Raw genomic sequence first — 5,118 nt, forward strand, 5'->3', positions numbered from 1 at the left:
CAAGACTTAGAGACACAGCTAGAAGCTTTTGACACGAATGCTATTTCCACTTACAAAGCTTGCCTTAATGGAGATATTTAGGAAGCCTCACTTCATAAGGCAAAATGTTTGGCTTCCAATTAGCCTTAGAAACTTTACAATACAGGTGCACACACAGCTGAACAAAGTCAATTAAGTTCTTTCAAAGGAGAGGTCTTATAAAATATGCTTTCTCCTACTAAAACAAAGCAGCACAGTTTACCTTGCACTGCATATTTTGGAAGTAGTTTATTGGAAATCTAAACATATGCATTCCCAATTCATAGGTACCACGCTACACGAGAGATAAAATGCTTACAAAACCACAGCCGTGAAAACAAACACCACAGTCTCTACGTCATAAGACATTAAACAAAACTGTATACAGCTTATGAAGTTATGTAAAGATTATAATAAAACTTCCTGCTGAAGCAACTGTTTGCCTTTCGACTTCAACTGTATTTTCAGTCGGCCCTCCTCCAACAGGACAGAGCTAAGCGCACCTAACAGTTTATGCGCTGGTGCAGTTTTACAATCCAGAACATTAAAATAACCTCGAATCAATACCAGCTTCCTTTAACATGAAGCTGCCCGCAGCGCTTTTCAGACGCTACTTCAGTTGTCACTCGGCCATCCTTGCCTCAGGCTTAGGGAAACAGACGGGAACCAAAAGGAGCGGCGGTTCCACCTGTAATTTACTCCCTTACTGCAACTCTGAGGCAAGTATCCTCAGGGAATCTTGCTACCAGCACATTTACGAGCTCAAGCAATCAGGAAAATCCTGATAAACCAGAAGGCCGGGTACTTGCCCTAACACCTCTCAACCCGCAGCAAATTTCCACCCGGGCGAGTTCTCTCCCAACCAAGGGGGGCAATTACTGACATCGCAATTAACTTCCTGAGGCTCCGGCGCTGGCCAAGCCTCTCCCCGTCACCACACAACCCAACCACCGCAAACGCCATACCCCAGAGCCGAAGCGCTGCTGAAGCGGAGGAGGCGGCGGCGGCTCCTCCCGCCGGTCTAGGCCGTTAAACAACCTTCCTCACCGTCCCGGGACATCTTTCGGCTTAGTTCCCGACGAACCGCTTCTCTCCCGGTCGCTCTTTCTCTCTACGAGGCGTTTAAATAAAGCGCGTTAGTTCCCGCCCGCTGCCGGCGGGGAGGGAGGGGAGGCCGCCAACTTCGGCTGCCGGGAGCCGCCGCAGCCGCGTCGGGGAAGAAGCCGGGGCTGCTCCAGCGGCTGAGGGAAGCACCCCCGGGTGGGGGGGGGGGGGGGGGCGGCGGAGGAGGACGAGGAGGAGGCCCGCGGCCGGGGATGGAGGTTGGGGGGGCGGGGAGGGGAGCCGAGGCCGCCGGTTGAGCCGGGACCGGCACGCCCGGGGCTGTGCTCACGCTTTCCCGCCGCCCTGCGCAGGAGCGTGAGGGAAAGGGGGTGGGTCACACAAAAGGCGGCCGATTAGCGCAGGGCAGGGCCAGGCCGGGTCGGGCCGGGCGCTACCGCCTGCTGCTGCTCCTCCTCCTCCTCCTCCTCCCTCTTCCTCTTCCTCTTCTTCTTCCTCTTCCTCTTCCCGCGCGGCAACAGCGCCGCCGAGCTTCCCCCTCCTCCCCCTCCCCCGCCGCGCGCCGTCCACTCACCAACCACGCGGCAGCGCGAGCCCCCTTCCGCCCCCCGCCCGAGAACCTGCCCGGAAACCGGCCGCCCACGTGAGCGGCTGAGGCGGCGGGCGGGAAGGAGCGCCCTTCCTTCCCGCTCCGCCCGGGGCCGCGGGGCGCTGGCGCCACCTACAGCGGCGGCGGTGAGTGGGTGCGAGGGGGGGCGGGCTGCGGGCCGGCGGAGAGGAGGGGAGGGGAGGGGAGGGCGAAGTTTTCCTTTTCTCTGTAGGGACAGATAGCTGATAGCGTTATTTCCACCCATTCTGTACGGTATGTCTAAGTAATTTGAGGGTTTTAATGTTTTGTACCGGCCGTGGAAACTGGTTTGCTGCTAGGTGGCTGTAAAAGTGAGATTTGGTAAGTATAAAGTATAAGTATATATATTATAATATACTTATTTATATATAAGTATATCTCAAGTATAACACATGATTGAAACCACAGACAAAGTATAGCCAAGCGATTAACTAGTAGAGGTAGTTACTCAGAAGTTTTGCAGTTCTTCGCTCTTATGACTAGGTGGTCCTGTCCGCTCGATGAGAACAATGTTGAAACTTGTGATCGAAGCTGCGTTAACCTTCGAGAACAAAGAACGAGGACAAGAATCAAGACTTCAAGGACAGCCGCCAAGAACTTCAAATGCGTCGGTGGTTGCAAAAGCAGCCCTTCGACTCAAATGGCCCCTTCATTACGCATGGTCGGATGTAGGCAGTACTAAGATAATCAGTGGCAATTATTTTTATGTATATGTATACTAATCTGATTAATATGCAATTAGTTATTCTATACAACCTGTTAGTGCTAAAGCTGTGGCATGCACGCTGGGTGGAACTATCCCCCGTGCAACCCGCGATGCAATAAAGAATGCCTGCTTTCTAAAACTCCAAAACGAGTCTTAGAGAGTTTCTTCGACCAGCTTTTCGGTATCACCGCAGCGGTGTGCGCTCTTGAGCGCGGTTGTGGGGGTGGGCTACGGGAGGTAATGCGAGTGCGTTATGAGTAGCAGATACCAAGATGTGTGTTTCTAGAGGTGGAAAACACTCGGAAGAGAGAAGGATTTTGGTGGAGGCAACGCAGAGTCAGTGTTGGCGTTCCAGGTTTCCCATACGGCATCAAACCACCGGGCAGGCCGTGTCATTTTGCGCACTGATGCCCAGACCGAGCTTGCCGCTTCGAAAGGGGCAGCGAGTTCCTAAGTCAGGAGGACAGAGCGCAACCCCAGAAGATGCAGGGAGCAGCAACACCAGAGGAGGATGGTTCCGTACCTGCCTAGAACAGAGGTCACCATGATTTATTTACAGCAGACGGTAACTCTTCTGTCGCACACTCAAAAACGTTTCATCTCCTATCAATTCTACCTGGGAATACCCTTCTCCTTTCCGCTTTCTGCCTTATAAGAGGAGGAGAAGTTCTCCATGTTTGTTAAAAATCGCTTCCCCAAAGCTCTATGGTCTCCGAGTAAAATGTATAAAACTAAGGTAAAGGTAAAAGAAAAATAAATTTTCTCTTGGTTTAATTTCTCTTGCTGTTGCATAAGTTTTAATTCTATTAATTCTCCAATTACCCCAGCTGTCTGCCTTGCTGTTGCAGTGAGAAACAAACTGTATTATTAAATACAGTCAGCATCATCCTTTAAGCGCCATTAGTAAAGAGAACACCTTCCTTACTTTGCAATTCTGGCACAAGTAAAACATTATCTTTAAAAACTGTTTTGGAGCAAAAATAGTTTTTCATTGGGACAAGAATATACCAGGCCATCACAAAATACAGGCAGATACAAGAACAAAATAATATCATTCTTTTGCAGCCTCTACTGGCACCCAAAAAAAAAAAAAAGGGAAGGGGGGGATAATTGTACAACTGAATAGACTATGTGAGACTACATTTTCAGAAAACATTTCCAGAAGCATACACTCATATGCTTTTTGTGCAGTTCAGTTTTCTCAGCTGTCCTTGAGAAGTACAGCAACACTCTGCAGCATATCATCCAAGCTATTTTATATCAGTGTGCCATAGACGGAGGTCTTTCCATTTTCAGCATGCTCCTCCTGCACTCAAGGGAAAAAAAATTACTCAAATCCAAGTAATTTCAACTTAACTTTAAATTTATTTCCACTAGGAGTGGTTCCACAGTAAGAGGAAAAAGAAGCTGTCCCAGAGATGGCCATTTACAACAGCTGAACATTCTGATTTTATTATTTTAATTAGTAGAATGTTCTGCCCTTTGAAAACAAACAAAAAAAGATGTTTCTATTTTTATTTTCTGCATTACAGGAACCGAATTCAGAATTTCGTCTCAACTAAAAGATGTTTTTACTGACCGAGTTCATAAAGCAAGCATTAACGTTGTCCCTATTGTAGAGTAAATGAGCTCTAAGAGCTCTGGTTCCACCTCTGCTTCTGACAAGAACATATTTAGAGGCATTCTAGAAATTCTTCACAATTTCCTTAAAGCAGGGGTTTGTGTTTTAATTTCTTTACTTTTTGGTGAACTGTTTTCATTCCTGTGTCTGTTCATAGAACAAAACTAACCAGTTTTGTTGCTGCTTTCTTTGTTACCTTATTGTTATGGCATCTTGAATTCCGGGATATGAAGATGTGAAACCATCAGGATGAGGATTCTCAATTCCATCCAGATCTCCCCCAAAAATGTAAGTTAACATTACAGGGTTCATTTACCATCTGGCCCCAGCATGTCTATATCATACCAGCATTTGGCTGCAAAGCTGAAGCGCTTTAATTAGAACCACTGAATGCTACCCAACTTCACAAGCAGGAAGCAAATTTTAATTACACAATTTAATTTTAAATTTTTTTTTTTCCCAAACACAGTAATTTGTAACCATCCCAAACATTTTTCATCATCCCACAAATGTAGTCGTCATTAATGTAAAGACCTTTACATTCAGTCAAAACCACTACTGCTTTTGTTGGAAAAAAGTTCATGTTAAAAGAGCCTGAACTGAAGGACAGTACAAGCCAGGTTTCATTTCATTCTCATACTGGTGCAATAAGAGAAGACAAAAGATACTTTCGTTACCACATCAGTGCCTCTTAACCATAGTCTGGTTAGGTCTCTTGGGACGCATCCCTGAATTTGCAAGCATAGCCAACCTCTGCTGACTTTGCTAAAGCTTCCAATTATCTAGGCTCCCTAAATGGACTATAATCCAGGTACTTCTCAACTCAGAACTAGACTGACAGCACTGATTTTTTATTATTATTTTTAATCTTTATTTAAAAAAACCATATGTGGAGACCTATTCATAATCCTTATATGGGAGAGGATTTTTCATTACAAAAGCTTTTGAGTCAGGCCCAGCAGCCACAGGGAGTAACTTCCAGGTATTTGTTGTAGGATTAATTTGTACTGCTGACTGCAGTAGCTCATTCTGCAGATAACTCTTTGTAAAAGAACCAGCAATAAGAAAAGATTAGACTGTCAA

At 46.5% G+C, this 5,118-nt stretch overlaps 1 protein-coding gene across 3 annotated transcripts in view; it reads right to left on the reverse strand.

Annotated features, from left to right (window-relative positions):
• The window catches only part of TEX10 (testis expressed 10), a 60,967-nt gene extending 59,207 nt beyond the window's left edge, over positions 1–1,760 (reverse strand). For 2 of the 3 annotated variants that reach the window (XM_049830107.1, XM_049830104.1), the window contains exons 1-2: positions 1,655–1,760; positions 984–1,129 (exon numbers count right to left, since the gene is read on the reverse strand). The gene's annotated coding sequence lies outside the window, so the exon portion shown is untranslated. The other variant, XM_049830105.1, reaches the window with a different exon arrangement.
• Between the last annotated feature and the right edge of the window lie 3,358 nt (positions 1,761–5,118).

The sequence above is a fragment of the Accipiter gentilis genome, chromosome 27, assembly GCF_929443795.1.
Source record: "Accipiter gentilis chromosome 27, bAccGen1.1, whole genome shotgun sequence".
Classification (NCBI taxonomy): Eukaryota; Metazoa; Chordata; class Aves; order Accipitriformes; family Accipitridae; genus Astur; species Astur gentilis.